At 40.7% G+C, this 25,826-nt stretch overlaps 1 protein-coding gene across 2 annotated transcripts in view; it reads left to right on the forward strand.

Annotated features, from left to right (window-relative positions):
• MYO16 (myosin XVI) overlaps nucleotides 1–25,826 on the forward strand; it is a 406,659-nt gene that overhangs the window by 13,173 nt on the left and 367,660 nt on the right. Inside the window, exon 1 of one of the 2 annotated variants that reach the window (XM_063337484.1) lies at nucleotides 8,960–8,977. The exons of the other annotated variant lie outside the window; for it this stretch is intronic. The gene's annotated coding sequence lies outside the window, so the exon portion shown is untranslated. Of the gene's footprint in view, nucleotides 1–8,959; nucleotides 8,978–25,826 lie in introns of those variants that run through there. 2 annotated transcript variants of the gene reach the window in all.

A 25,826-nucleotide genomic window follows, 5' to 3' on the forward strand; every position in this document is an offset into this window, starting at 1 on the left:
CTAAATAAATAAAAATGTTTCTTCAAGGTCTTAATTTCTGTCTGTGGATTGTCTGTGAAAATGCCACCTGGTTTAAGCATGGTGTAGAGTTCAGTTTTCTTAGAATGGACTTTGCCAACGTCAAAGCTTGTGAAGCTCTTTATCCTTTTTGAAGTGTTTGGGAGTGTGTTGCATTAGGAGAAAGCTGTCCTCATTTACACTGGGGACTTGGTGTATCGTTTTTCCTAGTAAATGGTAGCTGTTTGGCATTAAGTTCTTGCTTTAGGAGTCTGAGGAATTGAGTACTCTGCTACAATGCATAGAAACAATCTGTTTGTCAGTAAATAATTGTATTGGGTGTAGGTATCTAGGTGCTGGTAGTGGTGGGACTGCAGTGGACCCACTGCACCCATAGCTGAACCTCTCGGCCAAGCTGGTGGCACTTCAATGGAAACGTATTTAAGAAAGGCCAATAGACCACACAGCAGAGTGAGGAAAAAAGTGTGAGAAACAACCCTGCAAACAGCCAGGTCAGAGAAGGAGGAAGGAGAGGATGTGAGCAGCAGAGATTTCTCTGTGGCCTGTGGGAGAGGTGATGGTGGAGCAGGTATTTCCCTGCAGCCCATGGAGAGCCATGTTAGAGCAGTTACCCACACTGCAGCTGTGGAGGACTCCATGTTGCAAAAGGGGGATACAACCTGAAGGAATTACAGCCAGTGGAGGGCCCACGAAGGAGCAGATGTGTCCTGAAGGACTTCAGCCCATGAGAAGGACCCATGCTGGAGCAGGCAAAAAGTGTGAGGAGGAAAGAGCGACACAGAGGAACTGCTATGGACCAACCACAATCCCCCATTCCCCATGTCCCTGCAGGGGTGGGGGAAAGAGGCAGAGAGTCATAACGAAGGAGTGAAATTGAGCCTGGGATGAAGGGGGAATGGGAAGGTGGTTTGGTTTTGTCTTTGTTTCTCACCATTCTACTCTAATTGACAAAGAATTAAATTAATTTTCTCTAAGTCAAGTCTTTTGCCCATGTCAGTAATTGGTAAGTGATCTCCCTGTCTTTAATGGGATCTGTGACCTTTTCCATCTCATTGTCTCTCCCTGCCCTGTTGAGGACGGAGGGTGAGAGCGCGGCTGGGTGGGCGCCTGGCAGCTGGCTGACGTCAGCCTTACGCAATAATCTATACAATACTTCGCATATGGACTACCAAACTGTAAATATAAAACCCCATAATCTACAATTGAACTGTCGATTTGGAATATCTCTTAAATTTTAGGGTTGATGATCAGTATTTAAGAAAATACTAAACTGAAGTGAATACAGGTTTTTCCTTTTTCTCATTTTCCCCAGACTTAATATTAAAAGTACTGAACCCATGCTAGTATGCAATCATTCAACTCTTGGACTTCATTTTAAAGAATTAATTGTACTAATTTGTGATTATAAGTGATGTGCTTCATTCAAAAAGGAATAATTTTTTTTCAATTATGTGGGATACAGCAAAACTAAATAGATTGGCTATATGACCATGTGACAAAAATAACTATTTTAGTGCTTGAGGAGCAAAATTTGTCAATTGTCAAGACAAACTGATTAATGGCTGTATTGCCATTGAGATAATCCGATTCTTCCCTCCAAATTGCAGCCTCTGTAGGTAAAGTAGTAGCTGCATCTCTGGCACCAAAGATAGTACAACTGAAATACACTTGCACATCCACGGATGTATGTTTTTAATGCATTTTTTTTTCCCTTGAAGGAATGCGTTACTACAAATACAAATTGATGTGCAGCGTTAAAACATTGTTCTGGAAAAGGATACATTTTTATATCCAGACTTGGCGTAGTCTGAGTTTTGAGGCATTATCTGTAATGGTTTCAGCATAAATGGGAACCTCAGCGATGTGGTCACAGGGAAATTTTCAGCGGCCCTGTGTTTTTGTATGTATTGCAGCTAAGACTTAATTATTCATCCTTTGAGGGACATCATACTGATCTTGATTTACTCTATTATGCTGTCTGTGAATATCTGATATTAACTGAGTCCATCTAAGTAGCACATTAACTACTATAATTTATTCAGTATCTCCTTAACAATGAAAATTGCATTTAAAGTAATTCAAAAGAAGCAAAGATTTCCTCCCCATTAAATAAGATATCTGCAGTATCTTGGTTATTCTCTGTGCAGACAGAAGATTGTAGTTTATCATTCAATACCTTATTTTGTAGCAGTGTGGAAATACTGCCTTTTTAATTGCAACCACTGTAACACAATAAATGCCGTTATTTTTTGCAAAAGGCCTGTTATGAACTGTTTCATAATCTACTATATGATAGAAAGTAGCAAACAAAATCCATTAAAAATAGGATAAACTGCAGAATTAGATTCTATGACAAAACGTCTTCATTTGAGGGGAACGTCTATCCATTTTCAAGTAGGTATCAATATTCCAGAATGCAGATATTAATGTTTTAATCACCAACTCTTCCCCTTTTCCTCTCTTTCCCTCATGCAAAACATTCCCCTGTACCGTATCATGTGTCTACTAAAACTACCAGAGTTGACAAAAATTTATGTGAACGTTTGCAAAACATCACAGACACAAATGGCTTCCACAACATTATGGCTTTGGCTCCTAGTGACAGTTCTCTCCATTTTGGACAGACGTTGTGGCCAATCCAGTAGACTGTACAGATTTACTTTCATGATTTTCTTTTCATGCCAGTGATGGGATTAAGCCGTTCGTTCTCAATTTGAATGCAAGGTAAATACTGTTAGTAGCAGCTCTATGAATCTAGAGTGAATTACACTGTTCTTGGTGTAATTTGGTTTAGCTCCAGTGTAAATCAATGCTCTTGTACCAGTTTATAGACACAAAGGCATGATCTCAAAGGTACGTTTATTGTAATACTATTTATGTCATAAATAATATTTATTAGTACTTAATATAGTATAAACATAGTAATAGTCTATAATCAGAAATCTCGTAGGACTGCACTGAATTTGAGTAACTATTTTCTTGCTATAGACTTTGAAAGCTTGTGTTTAGTTTAAAAGTATAAAGATCCATTAAAAGTGTAAGGATCCATTTATAAGCAAAAAAAGCTGTATCTCTTGCATGCAGAATTAAGATGGGTTCCCTCCTTCTGCCTCCCAAGTTGCTCACCATACTTTTACATAATTCACATTTAGAGCACGGATTGGGGAAATTATTGATTAACGCTTAGAGACCTGTCTCTTTTGTTGTGATGTGTTTTGAGGGTAAAAAAGGTTTGACACCTTAATTTACTAAGCTAGGTTTGGGGGAGGGATGGCAAAATACTCTTAGTTACTGAACCAGCAGGAGTTGGATTCATAGATAAGATATCTAAACAGCACCAAAGCTGTCATACCAGAAGTCCTTGAAGACAGAATTTTGGTCATGCTCTTTTTGTGGGTGAGAAATTTTGTCCTTGGAAATGGAGGCGAAGTAAATATCTTAAAATACCAAGGGTTTGCTTTGAAACTGTCTTGTTTATGTGCATCAGAAAACCTCCACTGAAAGTGGATCAGTTGCACCTCCTTAAAAGCACAGTGTGCAGAAGAAGAGCCATGTATGTTCATCATTTGGTCTCTGCTTTGTTTCTTAAGTTGCTATCTTCTAAAATTTCCTTTTGTGTAGATTTAAAATGGAAAATAGCAAAGCTCTCATTAAGGATTTGTGAGAATGAATAAATCCACTTCGTAAAAGCGTGTAAGAAGTTTCCTATCTCTGGAACAGACCTCTTAACAACCATTCATCAGTCTTCTATACGCGTGTATGCTCCAGTCTTTGGATTAATTTGTTATTCACAGTTATTAGCAATACATACTTGAAGCCTGATTAAGTACAAGCCAAAAAGACAACCTTACACTTCCACAGTGACGGCTTTATCTGCGTAATGAAGGCAGGGTTGAATCTCAGCATGTATTTTAGCAGTATTGCTACCTCAGCATTTCAAAGCGCTAGGTGTTTAATCGTCATACGTTCAGTCATACAGTCCCTAAATTATATTTTTAGATTTTTGAAGGATGCTTCTCTTGTGTATATATTTATATGATATGTACGCATATATATAACATATAAGATTTAGTCAATGTGATTGCATGAGATGTTTTACAGAAACTTTCAAAAAAACATCCCTTTCTAGCTACAAATTTTCTGAGGGCTCCTCGAGTATTTTTCCCAGGAGCACTTGCTGTCTTTTGAAAGAACAAGTGTTGACCTTGGATACCATACTTGAGAAAAGATAAGGCTAGATCGTATCAATGTTACTGATGCATCACATGGTAAACCAAAAATAAGGCACCCGCAGCTGTTGCACTATGTTGTACGTGCTCCTGTTCATAGTGGAATATGAATATAAAAGGACTACGGGCAGAGCTGTACTGAACTGGTTTGGGTTCCTTATTGAACATTCGGCCTCAAGTTGCGCCAGGGGAGGTTTAGAGTGGGTATTAGGAAAAAATTTTTACATTGAAAGGGTTATTAAACATTGGAAGAGGCTGCCGAGGAAGTGGTTAAGGCACCATCCCTGGAGGTATTTAAAAGACATGTAGATATAGTGCTTAGAGATATGGTTTAGTGATGGTTTTTTCAGAGTTAGGTCAATGGTTGGACTAGATGATCTGAAAGGTCCCTTCCAACCTAGGCGATTCTTTGATTCTATGTGTATTTTTTCCGTTTCGCATACGCTGCTAGAAACTGAAAAACGGGAAGAAGAGAATTCTTGTGTGGCGCCAAATAATAAATAAGAAAACCTACTGCAGTTCTCTTGTTTGTGTGTTTGTTTTTTGTGCCCTTTGGTTTATGAAAATGATGATGTGAGATTTAAAGGAGACGTCGTGTCTGTGGGGCTTCTACATGGAAACAGAGATAGCATTTGCAAGCTGATTGAATATATTCCTGTGGACGGCCTAAGTGATGCAACCTGTCAAGGTAATGAATGAAGTATTGTACTTAGGCAGGAATATTACAATGGCTACTGTATGCAGAGATGATGTTTCCTAAATTGAAAAACAGGTTTATTAATGGTGTTCTTATAAAGACAGGACTAATCTAGGATTCTGCTACCGTATTTAATTAACAAGTCAACCATTAACGATCCATGCAGTTCAGCTTGCAAAGTGAGTGATGATCAATTTTTTTTGCTGCGCTATGTTCACGGCTATGAAAAGGTGGCTGCAAACCTCAGAAAGCTAATTCAGAAACATGGATCGATATTTCATTCTGTCTTTTGCTGATGTTAATTTAGTAGAAAGAAGTGTTCACATATTCCTAACCTTGTTTATGATTTAACCTTCCTGCTTGTTTATTTCTTCAAAAATATTATTCTTTGCCAAAATGACAGTTTAATCTGATAATCTTTTATCAGAGGGAATTTCTTGGGAGTAAACAGGCCATTCAAAATACGACGTGTTGCCTCTCAGGTCTTGAAATCTGCGATTCGTAAATGACACAGTACGAACCAGGGGATGGGTCGCCAGTTTTCCCGCGGAGAAGGGCATCTGTAGCCCTGGGAGCTCCGCTGTGTGCCTACAGTTTTGGTGACTGGAAGCCGTCCCCGCAGACGTACGGGTGAAGGCAGGCAGCAGCAGTACTGGCCTGTGACAATCGCAACAGCAGATGCAAGTGGCTGGAGCCTGGTGCGTGACCCCTGCGGTATTGTCTTGAAACATACGTAGTACCGCGGCAGCCAGCACAGATGGCAGGAGCGCGGAAGGGAAACCCGATGGGAAGTTTGACTGATTTACCCTCAATTGCCTCCTCTCCTTTTGTTGTGTCGTTAGTGGTGTGCTGAGGAAAGGGAACAATAGAGACACGCTTTGGGAGGATATAATGGTTCGGTGGTGGAAAAATGTTAATGAAGTGCTGGAAAAAAGCTTTTGTGAGTGGAGCGTTCGCATATCAATATATTGCCTTTTTAATGGGGAACGTTCCCTAACGTTAATGGGTCTGGTCATGATTTAACGCAAAGGGTTCTGTCGTTCAGCTCTGAATGGTCAGAAAGAGGGAAGGGAAATGAGAAGAAAAATACGCAGTAGTTCTGTATTTAAAGTCAACATTAGTAGACTTTATGAGCTGTGAGTGCAGTGGACAAAAGAAGGATGTATGAAGTGATATAAAATAGATCCTGAGAGATCTATTTAGTATTTAAAGCCTAGGCAAAAAAACCCAAACAACTTTAAACTCGCATAGATTGCAAAATTTCCAGTCAAAGAAAAAAAAATAGGGAGAAATGTTTGGAGGACCGTGTGAAGCCGCGTTTGTGCTGGAGCTGTTGTACAAGGCTGGTGCCTGGCCAGCTTTAGTTGAAGCAGACTAAAAGCTCTGACATTTGGCCAGAGTTCATTGTTGGATGTAGCCGAGATAATCTGAACTACTTTATCGCTAGGTCGCTGATCCAATGAGCTGCTTTAGGGTCCTAAATATTGTAGTGGCTTCTAAAAGATCATCCTTTCCACTAGATTGTTTACCCGTAGTAGTAGTTCAATATGGTAGACACAGTTTCTTCTGCAAGGAAGGTAAGAGAGATTTTTAAACCCATTCAGTTAGTTGGCACTTTCTTCTTCTGTTCTCCTGTGTCTCAGTCTGCACTGTCTGTCTTTCCCTGCAAAGCTAGCATTAGATACAACATTGCGATCCCGCTTTGCCAAACTATATATGCAAGAACAAATGTATGGTTGTGCAGCAGAGATTAGTTACTGCATGTCCTAAGTTACATGTCTTATTTCAGTTTCCTTGTTGATTTGTGATGGCATATAAGTACAAACTATTTAAGGGGATTTTCCATAATAGTGTCTGTTTCCTTTCAGTATGCATTAAATTATTCTGGAGATCAGACACTGTTCTTATTTGGTTCCCTCATATTAGTGGGAATTTTCTTTATCATTTCAAGTGCCGCATCATCATGTGGTTATGCCTATAGCTAAGTGCAAAATCATACAGCTTGCTTGGGGAAAGGATTTGTAGCAGCCTTGCTGCTTTCCCTTTTCCATTATACACCCTATTAAAGAACTCGCACCCTTCGGGCTCTATTCTCTTGGTGCACAGGGAACTGTGTGTGCACATATCGGTGACTGGAGATGAGACTGTACCCTGGAGTAGGTGTTTGAGCCACGTACATCCTTATGCTGCACAGAGGTGTCTAACACGGCGGAACTCAGCTGGTGGAGCAAGCAGGCTGTGCGTTGTTTATTTTAGGAGATAATGGGCTACAGCAGCTAAAGGGGAAAATACTTGCTACATGGTGCATTCAAATGTAATCTTCTCTTTATTGTCATTCTGAGCATTGAATAGTTCAGCTAAGCATATGGAATTTGCAATGAAATGCCAGCCAAAATAGTCTATAAGTATTTTATGGTGCCTAGGCTGGTAAGGGGTAAGAAATCTTTAAAGCACAACATGCTGCCTTGTCTGTGCCTCCTGGCCCACTGTCAGACAAATAGGAATGGGTGCAGCTGCAGCAGCGTGTATTCTTATGGCTGTGAAGTGCTCGGATGCAGATTCAATCCAAAATAAAGCTGTCCCAGCGCAAGGGGCCACGTACAGTAACACAATGTATGCGTGTTAGGCTTCAGTCACAGCATAGCAGCTATTTGTGCTGGAAAATGGTTTCAATAATAGTTTTAAAAGTCATTTTGCACAAGTTAAATATGTACTAACTGACCATCCCTGACCCCAGCTTCAAATATCCATCTCTTAGGTTAGACCTGCTTTGTGAAAAGTGATGTTTTGTTGGCTGACTGGTTGCTTCCTTCTAGGACTAATTACCAGTGACTGGGGAGAAGTGCAAGGGAGCCGAGTCCTGACTTTCCCAATCTCTCAAATATGAAATAGTAGAGAAATAGGGCTGAAAACTCCAGAGAACTTTTGTAGTTTATCTCCCTGCTCCAAGGAAAAAATGATCTCTTCCTATTTTTTTCTCAGCCGATATTTGTTTAATTGAGCAGAGGCTGTGAACCTCAAAAGAAGGGCTTCTAGGAGCAGAAGTGCACTGAACCAAACTGCGAATGTGGATGGATGTGTCTGCATGTGGTGCTTTGGAAAAATGGGCCAAGAGAAACCAATGGGGCCACAAAGAGACTCCTGAGGGGAGTTCAGGGACTGAACTTTGGTCCTTGCCTTGCTCCTCAGCGTGGTTAGGGGCTACTTGAGATGTAGATCCAGCTGAAAGGATTTGTGCTGGCCAAAGAGTTAACCAGACATCGATGTGTTTTTAAAGTCTTCCTATGATGAAAGCTTCACCTACTTACGCTAGCGAGCTTCTGATAGCTAACCTGAACCTTTTTGCTTGTAGTTTCAGAAAAAACACAATAGTAGACTTAGTTGTCTTGTTGGATAATAGATATGCCAGCGAGCTGGTGTGAAAAGGCTACAAAGGATGTAGATCTGAAGCTGTTAACTTCTTGTTAACGCATGTTAAATTAACAGCAGCAAGGAGGATGTAAGGTTAGCAGCAAGGCTAGTGCAGAAATGTGATAGAGAATGCTGTGGATTAGTTTTCAAACTGACGCTCTGACTCAGTGTTAGCATTTGTTGTGTAGGAGGTTCCTGTGTCAAGTTGTTCAGGTGTTACCAGCAATGGGCTTAGAGTTAGGAGCGACAGCAGTTGCCATCGGCTCGGTGTCAGACTGTGTGTGCATCTGTGACTGTCTCCATCCCTAGGTAAAAAACTCTTCCCCAGGGTAAGTGGTCCTATCCTTCTCTTGCCTCTTACTCTCACTTTCAGCCTCCCGCACGTAGGGAAGCCGAGCCCACAGATTGCCTTGCCTTGCCTGTGACTCACGCCAGAAGTGTGAGTTCTGCCTCGGCTGGGTTCGTGCACCAGGTTCTGCATTTGGGATAAACTTGGAGAATCTGAACCTACAAGTTTTGGGAATCCACTGCAAAATCAGCACATCAGCTTATCATCGGCAGTTCTGGAGAGGAGTCTCTGCTGCTGCTTAGTTGAGCATCTCCACGTATTCAGAGTGAAGAGGTACTGCAGGTGCATGCTGGTTTTTGAGTAAATTCATTTCCTGCCAGTTCTGTGTTCTGCCAGTTCTACATCTTAGAATATGAAGAATTCTGTTAATCTGGGAATTTCTTTTGCTTTTCCAATCTCTTATGATAGACAGTATTTGACTATGGAATCCTGTGCAATTTACATTTTTTAATTTGTGCTTGCTTGGATTACCAAGAATTTTCTTAGTTATTGTGTGAATATCTAATCCTTTTTGCTGTTTCCAGAATATGTTCACATAACTGAACTTGCACATACTAGTACTAAAGCGGGTGCCACTAATATTATAGTTACATTTTTCTTGTTTCCCATCCCAAGACACTTTTTTTTAACACTCAAAAATTTACCTCCTGGACTTTTAGTGTGCTGCTTTTACCTTTAAGTTTTTGGATGAGGAGGAAAAGTGGGGAAATGAGTTTCACGTAGGTCTTCCGTAAAGAAATTTTGAAAAGCAGAAGGGCAAAAAGAACTCTTGTGTATTTTTTGGTCCCTCTAGGGGTGCTCAAAGATGTACAAAGCCAGGAGGGATCAGGAGTAGGCAGGACAAACCCTTACAAGAATTGTAGTATATAGTCCTGTTTCAGTAAACTGTAGTGTCTTTATTATAAAGCTTTGTCTCATGGAGCTCTAAATCCTATGGGGTGATGAACTGCCCTCGGTGCTATGTAACCTTTTTAGAAAATTATGATGATGATCCAAACCTTTCAGCATTGCTCCTCTGAACACCTTTTACACGGAGTGGAGACAGCGAGGTAGGACAGCTCATATTTCCTGACATAATGCTTCTTGAATCTACCTACTACCATGGTTACCATATGGGAAACCCTCCCCCTTGCCCCAAAAAAGGACCAGCTCGCCCATTCTTCTTTGCTTAATGACTGCTCTAGGTTTTCACTCAAGCTCTGTTATTAAGTATCTGACTGATCTGTTGCAGAATCTTCATCTGATTGTTTTTCTGTTATTTTAGAATAATTACTTTTTCTTCCGTCATCTTCAAATCTTAAAACACCGTGCTGTTGGCCAGCTTCCGTTCTTGGTGCGTTGTAATGATACTTTTTGTTGCCAGAAACAGAGCAGCATTGCATTCTCATTTAACCAAATTAAAAAACATCTTTCAGTGAAGGTGTTACTGTGCTTTCAGAGCTATACAGGACCTCATGCCGGGCCTCAGTTCATATGCTCTTAGCCTGAGGAGATCCTATAAAGTCAATGTTAAACCTCCCACTGATTTCAGCACTACCAGGAAAAAACAATGTGCTGAAGAGTAATGAATGAAAATGCGCAAACATATTCACAGTGTTTCTGTTTGATCAGCCTAATAACCTACTAATGAATGGTTTGCAGACACATCTTATTCCAAAAGATCATATGTTATAGTTAATTTACGCTAAAGGAAATAGATGATTATCAAAAACCTCACCATTGTCTGTGTTTTCCTTGAAAGCAGTTTTGTTCCACTCTTTCAAGTATTTTCAATTAAATAAGTTTGCCTCCATGCGGATTAAAAATTGTGATAATCCTAGACAAACTTGGAATTGGCCTTTTCTCCAGCTGCTATGCAGCATTTACAGTAATGTTGTCATATTGATGTGAGTTCTACAATAGCTTCTTGACAAATACATTTGTATTTTCCATGCCAAATCCATTAACGGTACTTGTCTGTGCTGCTATATTTTTGTAACCAAGCATAATGTGTTTGGACATAATCAAAGATTTTCTCTGTATTAACATCCCTTGTTCAAGACACCCTTGTTATCAAAGTGCCTTGAACTTGGTTCATGCATCCAGAAAGGATGGGTGAATGGAAGACTAAGAAGAGCAAGTATCCTACCTGGTCTGGTAGCGACTTGTTTCCTAGCTCAATTCTGGAACCTTTTACTTGGTGCCAGGGAAACAGAAAGGTCTGCAGGCAGCACCGTTATTCCGCTCTTGAAGGGACTGTTCCCTTTGGCAGCCGAGATTTCTTCTGCACGCTTCCTTTCTTCTTCAAAGGAAGCGAACAGTCCTTGCTACTGAGGTATGTGTGCTTAGCTCTTCCACTGCTTGTATGTTGAAAACAACCACCTAGCAGAGCACTTTGCTTGTCCTGCAAACAGGTCCCTCATATCCTCCTTTCTCTCTTTCAGTCTTTTTGGTAATCTTGAACAGCTGCTTCGGGTCCCTCAGTCTGAGGCATCAACAGGCGGCTGTAGTACACTACAGCACTGCACACATTGCTAACAGGAGTCTGCTGTGCGGTTCCTGCCTGCAGGGTCTCTACCCCAGTCTTGCACTGTGGCACGTAGGGCCAGACCGAGCAAACTCCAGAGGTTTTTGTGTGGTCTGAGGATTTCCAGGCTCTTGCCTTGTCAAGGTTGTCTTTCCAGACGCTGGATGTATTGGCAAGAGGAAGGTCCAGCTGATCAAAGAAAAGGTGCAAACACTGGGATCAAAGCCTCCGCTTCAGGTAAGTTAATGAAAACCAGGAAGCATGACCAGAGAAGATAAGGAGTACTAATGGTGTACGAAGGGACTGGCAGAAAAGCTTGGGAACCAGCAGTGGAAGGTTCAATAAGAGTCAAAGGTGGACAAGTCTCTTTTGAGTTAGCATGAATTTATATGCTGCCTAACTAAACAAATTTGATCTGTCAGGACAAGATTATGGCAGCCTAGCGATTTGTGCTACGTAGTCATTATGCTGCTGATGCAGTGTTTGGACTGTTAAACCAGGAGTTGCTTCGCTGTAGTCTTCAGAGATCTGAGTTCAGCTTTGGCTGTATCCCAGGGGACCTGTTTGACATGGTCTGTAAGCGCTTGATTTTTCCCTTTCTCTTTTGAATCAGCGAAGTTACTGTCTTGAAGAAGGTAGGACATGGGTAACAGAAACCCGTATATAGGTAGAATGGGGGCAAGGGAAATCCAGAATACATTTATGGAGCTGTTTCTTCAATTCATTCCACCCACAACAGAATCATATGCTCAGGCTACCCTGGTCTTTATCAACTTAAAAGAAGGGGATTCTTCAGCACACCCTGTTACGAGATTCATTGAAAGAACGGGGTAGTTTACTAATCCAAAATAAAATTTTTAATAATGAGGTCTTAGATAATGATGAGCTGCATGAGTTGCCTTCGTAACATAATGCCTTGAAAGTCTTGTGTATAGCTTTAAGACTTGTGAGGGGGATGAAATGGAAAAATAATCAGTATACAGAGAAATGTGCATGTTTGTCAAAGGGATGGAACTTGCAGAGAACTTTTTGCCTCATCAAATTTCAGGAGAATTTTTTTAATTTTTTTTTTTTTTTTTTCACTAAAGTGGACAATAAAAACTATGGTGATGCCAGATCCAGCTCATATGAAATGAGGTGTTATTTTTCAGACAAAACCAAAATCTGTCCCTAATTGGAACAAAAAATACAGCAAAAATGTTATCCCTTTTGGTTACCTTATAAAGGCCAGATCAGGAATCAAGATTTAGCATTTCTTTTCTGTAGGTGAGGTGCAGAAAGGAGTATCACTAGCTCTACTGTATTTCCTTTCTCTTAGGAGGAGCCTTGTGTGTTTAAAGCACAAGACTCAGTGGTTTACCAATGGCAAAAAATGCTATTTTTTGTAGAATGTTAAATCACTCGGTTTGTGATGACCAGCTGTGTGCTCTGATTTAGCAGCATTTCAGGGGCGCTTTCCCCGGGAGAGCTTGTGTGCATGGTTTCCCAAAAAGCTTTTCTTTTCATTGGTGGTGAGTTGTTAGGAAGACGGATAGAAGCACCAGGCTTTTGTGGAACTTTCTCTGTCTTCTAGAGAAGCTTACCAATTCAAAAAAGTCAGGAGGCTGACTTCAAAACATATTTCTCCACTCTCTTTCCCGTAAATAATTATGTATTAAGGATTTGCTTTTGTGTTAGGTTGTTCTTAAAAACTCCTTAAGAACGTTTATTCCTGTCATAAGATTGGAATATAGAGAGTTGGCTGGAGCTAACAGCAGGCTAGGGTTTCTGAATAAATGAAACTATACATAAGAACGAAACAATTTAATTAAATCTAGGTTTGTGCTTTAAATTAGAGTTGTGATTTAAGTTAGAGTTTTGCAATTGCTAGAGTGTGAATTTTTTGTTTCTTTTCTCAGCATTCCCTTCTCAATGTTAGAAGATGAGGAAACAGTGCAAAACATAAAACTCTTCACTTAAATGAAAAATAGGGATAAGACAATAGAGGAAAATGTCTTCCTTAATGCCATGGAAATAAGATACGCCAACTGACAGCCGCATCTCAGTGACAGCACAAGTTGCAACCAGTTCACTGTGTTGTGAATTTTGATATACTGCTTAAAGTTTCTATGCAGCACCTGACATTTCAGTAAAAGTAGTCTGATTCTTTTGCTGCTCTTCAGGAAGGACTTGGATCAATCTACCTAAGCAATTTTAGGTATCAGTTAAGGAAGGCTGGTATCAGTGAGATGCTATAATTTCTGTGAGTGCAAGGAATCAGGCCCGGTAAGTTGTCCAGACTCTAGTGTTGGGGGCTTTCTGCTGTGTAGAAAACAAATAAAAACAAAAAACCCTGCACGTGTTAAATAAAGAACTTTATAGGATTTAAGTTGCTCATGTGTGTTGCAATGCAGTCACGAAGTTACTGCTAGACCCTAGTGTCAAAAAACCCTCCTGTAGAAATCAAACTGTAACGAAAACAGCGCATACACGAAAGTGTCCTGTTGCTTTTGTTCTTTTTCTCTGTTAGAAAAGAATTCATACTATACAATAGTAGAAGCCAGTTACAATGATCTCTTATTTATTGGCATCTTGCTCAAACAGATAGCAAAACAGAGAATTGGTATAACGGCTCATATTTTACAATGCCTCTCTTTTTATTAATGGATCTGTAGCTTCACTTCTGCAGAGAGGATAATAACTTTTGAGTCAGGAATTAATCTGATATAATTTGATTGCTCGGGACTCTTATCTGTGCCTCCAGTTGCTCAGCGCTCACTGTGTATTTAACAATTGCTTCCTCACCCGTGCCCGTTGTTCGCTCTGTGGTTTTTCTGCCTGGCTTTGGTTGTCCCGTCTTTCAGCCACTGCCTGCCACTACAGGGGCTAAATAGGTCTATTATGAAATATGAATAACAATTTGCTCGTCTCCCCGAAGCAACTGCAAAGAATATCTGTTTTCAGTGCTGGTATAGCTATTTCCAAACAATTAGTATGGATTAGTAGAATCTTCTTTACGGGCTATGTTTGTCTGTGGAGTACAGTTGAATTCTACTCTTGCTCATATCGGGTAGGTATTCCCCAAGTAAACTCATTATCTTTTATAGTAGTGCTCAGAGCAGATTTGTTACAGGAAATCAGAGAGGGTGTGAGACGTGGTGATTTCTGCAAATTGATTTGAGTAACACTTTTAGCCTATTTCATCTGTAGATATTAAGTCCTGGGTGGGTTAAAGAAATGCTGGGCATATTCAGCGTGTTACGAGGAGCAATCAAAATCCTACAGCTTTAGTGTGGTGAATCAATAATATTAACTTCACCATAGCAAAGCTGTATGAGTTCATATAAATGCACTGGAATCAAGATAACAACTTTGCTACATCAAAGCACAAATAAAAATATATATTTGATAAATGACACTACTAAATAGAGCCTTTGACAGAAACACAAGGTATAAAGATGTAGGGAAAACCAGTAACAATACAAACTAGGGATCCTATTACATTATCTGTTTTATTATCTTGTTGAATGCCACGTATTCAGACTAAGAAAATTAGGCTTGGTTGTGATGGCTCTTGGTTTTCATAGATTTTTTCATAATTGCAACAGCAACTGATAAATAACTCTTCTGTGTTTAGTCAGCACTAGATGCCAAATGTACTCATCTAATGATTTCTGTCAAGTTCAAATATATGAGGAGGTGTATTTTCTCAGACTCTATTTACATTAATTTGGCATATAAACAAATTTTACTGTGTTGTTTCTTTTAGGAAAAAGTACTTTTTAATTTTAAAGGCTTATTTAACGTTGGGAATTGCCAAACATGAAACAGTAGTCCCTCTTCTTCAGGTGTTTTGTTAGTAGCACTATTCTACTGTCAGCAGGCACAGGTAAGGGAATAAAGACATGAAAGCAAACTTTTGAAGGACCTGATCTGGCAACAAAGGATGAACATGACTTTACATAGTAATTTCTAAAACTAATATAGTGGTAATTTGAAATATGAAAGTAAGCACTGTGCACTAAAATTGAAATTTTTTTAACCTGCTCATATGAATGAAGTTATACAGCTACATAATTATTTTGTCTGTGTCCCACACAAGCTGGTCTTTAATAATATTATTATTATGTAGCTGGCTGTTGTGTCCAGTTCTGGGCTCCCCGGTTCAAGAAGGACAGGGAACTGCTGGAGAGGGTGCAGCAAAGGGCTACCAAGATGATTAGGGGACTGGAACACCTCTCTGATGAAGAAAGACTGAGGGGCTTGGGTCTCTTCAGTCTTCGAAAAAGACAACTGAGGGGGGATCTTATCAACACTTAAAGGGTGGGTGTCAGGAGGATGGGGCCAGGCTCTTCTCAGTGGTGCCCAGTGACAGGACAAGAGGTGGTGGAGTCTCCGTCTCTGGAGACATTCAAAACCCGCCTGGACGCGTTCCTGTGCAGCCTGCTCTGGGTGACCCTGCTCTGGCAGGGGGTTGGACTGTATCTCCAGAGGTCCCTTCCAACCCTACGATTCTGTGAAATCAATAGAACACATGTATAATGTAGTCATTAAAACTAACAATGTGATGTGTATAGGATCTTCCTAATCTGAAGAAGCTAAAGCTGCTAAAACCCTTGTACAAGTTGTTAGCATTTTGCTAAATTGAGCCTTTGTAAAAGTTCTCATTAGAAGCCAGTGCAAGGCTTTACCTAGTCCTTGTGACACAACAGAAATCAGAATGTGTCTTCTGTAGTGAAGTCTGTCTTACCCCTGATTTAAGTTTGCCCTAACAGACTGTTTAAAAACAAAAAAAAAGTTATTGGTAATCTTCGAAGATATAAATACCTGTTTGCCATTAAAGACAGTCCATTGTATATCTGCATTGGTTCCTCTTGATGAAGAGAGAAGGGTGCAATCAATCGGAAATTATACCATGTCATAGGAATACATGTCAAGCCTAAAATAGCATCTCTAATAAAAGATCTCTAAATACAAATAAAGATATCACCAGTTGTTTTACTGGGTAGGGACTGACTTGCAGTCCTTTCATTTTCTGCTTGCACAGCTTGCCTGATGTGACCTGATGAGTGCTTATATTGGCATCAATTTATTTGCTGACAACCCATTTTGTCTGTTTGAATGGCCCGTTTTATCAAGCTAATTTTCTGTTGCTGCAATACTGTCTGCTGATTTAAAAAAAAAAAAGAAAAGGCTGCTCAAAATATGAATGCTTTTCATGCAGGATGTATTGCAAGTCACAAGGTATATTTGCCTTTTTTTACAGACTAAACTCCTGAGAGTTTCAGCAAGTCAAAACTCCGTTTGTACAGAGCTGCACCTCTGCTGGGAGAATATAAAGGTACCCACGGGTGCATTTTAAAGAAATTATATATAGAGGTTGGAATATTTTTGTGAAATCAGAGCTGTCATTCCTCTCATTTGGTCTAAATTAATAACTAACTGAAATTGAAGCCAGAGTCATGTTGTACGACCTTTTATTTTAATTCAGAACAGTCTGATTGGCAGCCCATGTGGCAGATGTGACTGGAGATAAAATGGTTTTTGAGATGTGGCCTTGCTCAGAGGATGGAGATAAAGAAAAATGATTCCTGGCACTGCATGAAGCCCAAAGCTGTCAAACCATCCTGGTGTGACTGTGTAGGCCTTGGCACTAAAGTCTGTGAAGTACCCACTCTCTCTCTGGGTTTCTGTCCCTGGGAAATGCCAAGTCTGGAGAGGAGCCCATGATAGCTCCCCAAATGTGCCATCTGACCCTTTGCAAAAGAAAGGCTATGCTGTTGCAAGTTAGTGGCTCTGTGTGTTGGCTCTGAGACTTGAAATAAGTGTTACAGTCTGGTAAGTAACTAAAATATGGCTTTTATTCTAGCAGTCTTCCAGTTTTTTTAAGACCTGCATAAGAAATCAGGGTGGTAGCGGAGAAGGAATGAGAAGTGTTCACAAAAGGTAATATGAAGGCTGCAAATCTAAGGATGAAAGAGCTAGAGAGAGTGCCAAAGCTAGTGGGACTCTGTGCAAACTGACATTGGACCTCAGTTCGTGTGACTGCAACTTTAATGTTTACCAAGAACTTTTTGCCCCAGTTTCCATACTGCTGAAATGGAGGACCGCTTTGAACCTCTAAGGAAATTACTACATTACATTCAGTTGCATTTTCCTTGTTTAACAGTCATAGTAATACTTAGGAGTGAAGTAATTCTTATGTTTGATTTGCTCAGGAATTCAGTTTGTGCAGTTGCTGAGACTGGGGAGCGAAAAGGAAGTGAGGGTGGTATTTCAGTGTCCTTTTGGAACCTTCATGTAGATTTAGGTTAGGCTGCAAGTTATGCTTACGTTTGGTTATTGTTGAGTTGGATTTGGTTTTGTTTGCAGATTCATGGTTTTGGGATTATTTAAAGGTTAAGTATTCATGTGGAAACTGTACTGCACTATTGTGTGTTTTCCAAAATGTATCTGTGGGACACATGGCTATGGGAACGTTGCTGAGTGTCTTCTCATATTCCTGCCCCATTTTTGGCCATGACTTCACAGTCTGTGTATGCACAGGTAGCTCCCATCTGGTCCCTGCTTGAAGTCCTTTAGATGAAAGTAGATAACTGCGTTGGGGTCTGAAGATTCAAGTTCTTTACTGAGAGGACTAAGAGGATGGCAGACACCAGACCAATCGCTAATGTTTAATTTTGCTTAGATGCCTTTGCGGTGTACTAACTGTAAGAGTTCCAGCAAAGGTCGCTATAAATTGAGTGTGTACCCAGATGAAATAAGCTCTCATGTTAGGCAGAATATAATTTTTCTTCTAACCCCTTTTTAAAGCTCTTTATTTATCAGACAAAGCTGAATATATTAAGAGAATTAATGCTGCAAATTGCCTGGACGCATAGAACCATCACAGATTTTGCTAGAAGAAAAGAGCAATCACCTAGTTATTTGCACTACTGTAAGAGTTGTCTGTAAGGAAAAAAAGGCATGATTTCCTAGTAGTGTGTGCAGATGATATGAATTCATTGTTTTCTTCTTTAGTATCCCCCATACTCTCCCATCTCCCCTATTTCCACCTTCCCCCTCTTCCCCCCCACAAGCTGACCTCTCGGTGCTCTCAGTGGAAACAACTATTGTAGGATCATCACTGAATGTAGAGTACATAAATATCATGGGATTTAGGATAACTTTTTTTGGTTGAGAACAAATCAAAGCCAAGTTATAGGGAATGGTAACAGAAACCCCTTTGCCTGTTCTGCACAATTAATGCTGCTGTTGCTGTGCTGGAGCGCAACGGAATTCACCTTACAGCACTTTCATAGCACTTGTGTTCTCTTAGCGAGGAACAGAAACAACTTTTACTTAAAAGTACTTTTCTCCATCTACCTTCTGCTCCACATCTTTTCCTTAATATGACCCAGAAGAAATCCCAGACCAAAATGCTGGTTTCAGCTCTGCTGGGGAAAGAAATTAAAGCCCTTGGTTGCCAGTCCATGCAGGGATGTTTTTGTGGTACATCTCAGGTCACAAACCTTAGTGTGTTAAAGCAATGTGGCAGTAAATTGAATTTTGACTGTGAAGCTCATAGTGGCTCACAGATGTGTTTTACACTTAGCCTAAGGCAAACAACAGATTTAACTTTTGAGCTTAAACACAGTGCGGTCTGAAACAGAGGTGATATTGGGTAGGTAGAAGGAGGCGTCCTGCTACGTTACCACATTCAGAGATCCTAAGGTATCGCTGGTCTCCAGTTGTCTTTTCTGTGTTACGTGTGGTCAGATCTTCTGTGTTTTATGGGACTTGTCCAACAGTGTCTGAGGCCAAATAAACTGCTTTTCTGAAAACCCGTTTAGGTCAAGCCGTGGTGCAACCTAGTTCAAACATAAGGACGTTTCCACTGTGAGTAAGCGCAGTTGTGGAGCAGTTGCCAACTTGTGAAGATAAAGACTCAGTCAATGAGACAGTTTCAACTCCCACTCATACTATTGCCCTGGATGAATGCCTAGTCTCCTTGCTATGATCCAAATCTGTGTTTGGGGATGCCCTGATTTGCATAGTATTGATGTGGTAGACTTTGTAGCTTTAAAGCCTCTACTGCTTGCTGCAGCAGAGGTCCCGCTTTTGTTCTGACGTGTTGTTTTGTTTTGGGTTTCGTCTTATACAAATGGAGGAGACGTACTGCCTCCAGATAGTAATTCAGAGCATGCTGCGAGCCCCTGCTGTTTGTGGGGAGGTTACGGAAGCAGAAGCTGCTGCCGGAGCATCCCTCCCTGCCACCCGACGGGCTCGGCCATCGCTGCATCCCTTTCGGGGACGAAGCACCATCCCTGTCCCTTACCAGCCACCAGTTTGTTGGCGGGTTCCTGGGGAGGGATGGTGGGGGGGGAGAGGGTCTCCACTCCCTCCAGGCCACAGGCTCCGATGGGAAAGCTTCTTAAATTGAGCGTGTGTGGGCTCCCGTGCTAGGCACAGTCCGATCTTTGATTTGCATATGCTTGTTTGCGTGGGGCAAAAACACAAGAACGCTGCAGAAGCCCTGGATTTTCGGGGTGGGAGTAGTGCTGTTTGTTTTTCTAGTTTTTCCAAAACGTCCAAATGCATGAGTTGGAATTTATAGTCAAAATAGATCCTGGTTTTAAATCGGAGGTAATACCTAATTTTTATAATTAAGCTAAGACCGCTACAAATTAAATACTGCAAAGGTCATGATGGAAGATTGTTAAATGCGGAGTTGAAAATGGTGATGTTAAACCAGTAGCTTAATAGTAGGAAGCAGAAATCAATATACATTAAAATATTACGCTATATGTACCAGACAGCTATTCACCATATACTGGGAGGTGAGCAGCATTGCTTGGCTAACATGTTAACCATGTTGCAGAGTTGCTATGGCAATATCAAACCAATGAATAAACCACATCACAGAAACAGGGAGGTGAGTAAGTGTGAAATTGATTCAGTGGAACGCAGGAATATGTGGGAGCCAAGGTGGTCAAGATAAAATTTCTGGTAGGAAAATCTATTTCTTTTCACACTTCCAATATTTTATTATTATGACTTTTTAAAGAATTTAAATCTTAAAGCTATTTTTTTCCGCCATAAACTCTTATGTATTTTTCATCTGATGCTATGTGTGTGTTTCAGCATACATAAGGCATTTAAGAAATGTATCCATGCATAGTCAAGGTAGCTAAATATTAAAAAAGTACATAATGCTTTTTAAAAATAATTGGTAGACATAAAAAATCAAAGTAAGATAAATTAACTTGAGTATGAGTTATGTTATCAGCTGGAAGCTAATATTGTAGAAGTTGTATTTGAAAGCCATGTTTTCAAATACATCAGGCTTAAACTTGTTCTTTATTTCTAAATGTGCAGTATAGTGATATAATTCACAGAAATGTCCTAGAAAAATTATGTGTTTTGGACGGTACATTGATATAACAAAAGACAGATATCTGTGCTTATAAATGGATTGTACAAATATCGATCGTGCTCCATTGCCCTATTTTGTGATTTATGTGACCAGCAGTATTTGGAATGTCTTAGGGAGAATTTTTTTTTTTTCCTCCAATTATTTTAAAACATTCTGTGAAAAGAACAATTATACTAAAATGTGCTATCAGCAGTATATTTCTGTTACCTATTAAAATACACATCAGGCATGTTTTTAATTAGGATTTCTGTTTCACTGATTCATCTCAGTTCAGTTGGACCATCAAATAATGATAAAGGTTTTAGTCCTGGGAAAGGTCCTGTTGCAGAGGACTAGAAGATTAGTTTGTTGTATGTGAATCATAAATGTTACAAATTGATAGTTGTTTGTGTAAAATATATAAAAAAATCTATTTTTAGAACATTTTTTTATGCTGTCTGCTAGTTTGGGGCAGGAGGTTCAGTGCTTGTAGTTCATATGCTATTAATTTGATCTAAACTTGCTGTTTATCTACAGCTTTAAAAAAATCTGATGTTTTACATGTGCTTTTCTGTTTCACCTCCATCTCCCCCGTGAGCGTATTTTTATGTCCAAGCCCTTTTTATTTTATTTGTTCACGAATAAAAATATGTATGATAACAATGCTAATTAAATGCCATTAAGTTAAATTTTTTTATTTTATTTTTTAAGATGCTGGTATGGTCTTATCAAGTGCAGTCAATACAATGAAGAATGTGGTTTGTCTGAAGTACTGCTGTGCCACATAAAAGCCACTGTGCTGCTGCTTCAGTTTCTTTAGTTCAAAGCAGAACCGAATAGCTCGATTTATTTACAGAACAGAAACCGATATTTGTTTGCATTTACTCTTTTGGCTTAGGTTTTAGAGAACAACATTTGCCAAATTATTGACAAAAGAAGTTGCTGACTGATGCTTTTTACATTGGGATGGAACGATAACGTGAAGCCAAACACAGGGGCGAGTGTTGGCTGAATACTGAAGCTTTTGTGATTTGGAGTTTTAAAGATAGGAATAAAGCTCTTCTGTGACACAATAACGTCTTCAAGTCCTTTGGTTACACATCTTCCTCCATTTCTCTGCAAGTGTTAAGCTCCGACTAAATAATGTTCCTAAACTCAGTTCGCGTGATGGCGAGCAGCTGCATCTCAAGAGATTGTTCATTTATGTCATTTTCAGATGTGAACAGAATCCCTAAATTAATTGAGTAAACCTAGATAGACAAAGTTAAGCAGATGCAAAAAGAAATAATATAGGCCAGGAGCTAGTCTTCTTGTACACCATACACGCATGAAGTGTGTGTCTTCGTTTGTCACTGCCCGTATTAGCTGCGCACAGTGTATGAGGCTGGTCACAGACCAGTACCCAGCAGACTTTGCAGAGGCAAAATTGTCACCATGGCATCTTCTGCCCCCTGCATGACCCAACCCACCGGTGCGCTCTCCTCCGGCTGCGCCGATCGCAAGGCTGGCCTGGATGAGATCAGGCATGCAAATGAAATCGTGGAAATCTTATCCTTGAGGGAAGGCGCTTTCAGAAGGGGCTCGGTTTTCCACCCACCGCTTTGAATTTCTCCCTTTTGGTGCACGTGGTGCCAAACGTGCAGAAGACTTGTTGCTGGTTTGAAAGCAAAGGAGTGTCTATTCCACGGGGTGTTGGTTTGAAAGGTGACTTCCCAGGGGCTATTAGCAGAGCTTGGTAAGTGTCCCACTGTGTGCAAAACTGCGCAGTCTCTGTGCCACTGCAGACAGTGGTTTGTTTCCAAAATCCTCAGAAATGGATTTTAAAGCCCAACTTCTTAGCGAGACAAACATGGCTAAGAAACAAGCTTAGGAGGTAGTATCTCTTCAGGAGGACAGAAGCATGCCTCAGATCAAGTGGGTTTCATTTTCTCAGCAACGCGTTTTACCTCACCTTCAGGTTTTTTGGTTCAGCTTTAATCTCCTGTAAAATAAAATTACTTAGGTTAGCCACCCTGAGTGGGCAAGTCAAGAGGACTTTCTGTCCCCAACTGTGAGTGGAAGAAACTGTGTCCAACTAGCGGTACCTCCTCTTCCTGCCCTCTGAAGCAGTTGGTGGCAAGGGTCCATTTTGGCAGAAGCATGTATCCAGTCTTAATCATCGTACCATAGAATGTGCTGGGTTGGAAGGGACCGTTAAAGGCCATCTAGTCCAACCCCCCTGCAGTAAGCAGGGACATCTTTCACTAGATCAGATTGCTCAGAGCCTTGTATCATTGTAAGTGCTGTCTAAAGTGAGGAGTGCTGTATGCTTTGTCAGCAGCCTTTAGTGTCCCCTTGCTGGCAGCACTCACCTTTGCAGCGCGGTGCTCAGAGGCGTACCTGTAACAGGGCACATGGAAAGAAGAGGATGCAGGTTCAGAGAAATGCCTGCAGGCATCCACTCTAGGTAAGCAGCGGGGCTAGACACTGAATGTCCCTGGGAATTTTCTTCTCTCTGGACCGCTTTTGGGTGTGTGGTGCCCTGCACTGTGTAACTTACCTTCATGCCAGTCCTTCTGATAAAGCTCCCAGGGATGGGAGTAATGACTGCATGGAAACAAGCGCTGCCTTCACCCCAGCAGGTAAATACATCTACTGTCCAGAAAATCCTGACATGTACACTTCGCAAGATTCAACAGGATGGAAGTGGCATTTTGAGTAAACATCTATTTTCTTTCTTTTATACACAACTCAGCACAGATGTTGTCTTGTCCTGGTCTCTCATCCGCTCTCTGCATTTGAGGTCGGTCTCACCTTACTCCACACAGTCCATGTGCCAGCAAGGGGGCACTGGGAGCAGCAGGGAGAGCCCAGCTCCCTCCGCAGCACCCATAGCTTTGCTCAACCCGGAGAGGATAAAGGGTGAGAGCACATCCAGTGCAAGCAGAGCGTTATCAAGCACAAATTCCTCTGAATAATATAGCTGTATAAGCCAAAATATTTTCTAAGGGTTGTAACCTCAGTGGATATGTAGCCTTGTGTAATAACAAAACCACTTTGTTCTGTGTCATAAGGCAACATCACATTCACTGACAGTCTTTACTTATGTACAAGTCATTGTTTCTTATGCATTCAGACTGTGTATTTTCAGTGGGTTTTGGTTTTTGATGTACAGAGAAGGGAGGCAAACACAGAGTCTGATCATGAGATTTTTTCATAGAAAGAATACCGTCCCAGCCTTTGATTTCAGCGCGTTGACTTCTAGAATTATAACAGTGTGCTGTCACTTTGAATTTACACTTACTTACCATCTTCTGTCTTCGTGTGGCTTGCTTTTTTTCTTTTCAATTTTCTTCCTCAGTTTTGGGTCAGGGGTCTCTTACTAAATTCTCAGTCTTTTGTTTCTCTCCCTTTTTTGTCTTTTTTCTGTTGTGGGGTTTTTCCCAGCCCCCCCCCCCCCCCCCCAAGCTGGTAGTCTGCGTCTGTGCATTTGTTACTGTCTCTTGCAATAACTGCCAGTGCTCCCATGCGCCAATATCATTTGGATTAGTTTCCACCAAGACACTGACTTGCTGCATCTTAAGTTCCTTTGGTAAATTATCATTGTTCTTTGGTTTCACTTCTTCCTTTCTTAGAAATGTGCATTCCTTTCTTTAGGAATATTTTAATACAAATTATCTTATCTGAGCATCTCAGCTAACTTTTTGGTGTTAGGATGTTTCAAGAGCAGCTTTTTGGGATTAAAGAAGATACTCAGCGAAATGCAATTTTCAATTTACTCCTCAGTGCAGGGTGAGACACCCAGCTGGGACCACGGATGAGAACTGTACCTGCACCCCAGTCTCCATCATTCTTTTTCTTGGAGCCATCTAGTCACTCGTGATCTGGTCTAAGCTGTCTGGTGTGGGCAAGGGGCACAGGGCAGAAGTCTGAGGGAGTCTGTGGAAGTCTGGGAAATGTTTTTGGATTTACCAGGGGAACGTGTTTTCTGGTATCCACTGAGTAATTCTAGGAGAGTCTTAAGTCACTAATGCCCTTTATATCTACTTTGGGGTTGGTGACAGTCTCTTCTCAGCCCTTTTGGGACTGGCTTCTCCTTGAGCATAAAAGTTGCCTTGGCAGCTTCTCTGTAGGTTTCAGGAACATGTAGCCATTCGTTTGGTAAATGATTTATTGCAGCCCTTGGACTCTTTCCTGCACAATTGCCAGTGGTTTCTATGGTCTAGCTTCAGTCCTCTTTGAGACAGCTGATTTCCTCCATCATTCTTCTGTGCATGCGTTTGGTTAATGCTATATTTTCATAAGCTTTTCAGACAAGCTGCGCTGCCTGGAGTTAATGTCTGCTTCTTGGAGGATCATATTAGTAGTTGATTTAATTAATTGATATAACTGTATTCCAAAAGCTTTTGTGCTAATATCTCCCACTTAAATTTATTAGTTGGATGTTCCTGCTAAATTGATATCTTTCTGTATTGCATTACTGTAAAATGAATACAGCAGAATAGCGACTCATATGATAGGTTAGGTGGTGGAAATGAGAGCACAGATATAGCAATGAGTCTGCCTCCTCCCTGGCAGTTTAAAGCAAATCAAAGCACTGGTCTTGTGACTGAGAGGAGTCCATGATACTCCATGATGCATCCTGCAGTCCTGATTCCCAACCTGTTGAGATCAGAGGAACTATGGAAGTTTTTTTGCTCCTACTTTCTGGCCTTGTTGTCTTAAGAATCAGGCGACCTGAAGACTGTCAGCTCATCTGTTGCTAGTTTATGCCTTAAGCTGCATTAGTAATGGCTCCAGTGCATAAATTCCCAAAAGGGTGTTGATTTTCTGACCTTTCAGTACCGGTATTTGCGGTATTCACCAATTAACTTTAAAAGCACCAGATTTATTTATTATTTTGCTATGGTAGGGGACTTTGCAAACATGAAGGGGGATGGACTCCAATGGATCAAAAAGCAGAAGATAAATAAATTGGTTCCCATGTTCAGTGTTATAGTAACCTTGCTTGTTTGATTTAAAAGAACAGAAACACTAAAATTTTGTGTCCTTCAGGGGTATCTTCTTATGCATTTGCAATGCCTGTAGCTACCAGTGAAGCTGAGGTCTTAACTATCTTCTACGTAAATATTTAGTGCCTGGTTATCTGTGGGAAAGTCACAGTTCCCTTTCAAGGCTGGTGATAATAGATGCTATGATACATTTCGAAGACTGCACCAAGATCTAGGTGGAAAGGTCCTAGAGGGTGCTTCATCAGGGCAGAA

This window comes from Chroicocephalus ridibundus, chromosome 1 (assembly GCF_963924245.1).
Source record: "Chroicocephalus ridibundus chromosome 1, bChrRid1.1, whole genome shotgun sequence".
NCBI classification, from domain to species: Eukaryota; Metazoa; Chordata; class Aves; order Charadriiformes; family Laridae; genus Chroicocephalus; species Chroicocephalus ridibundus.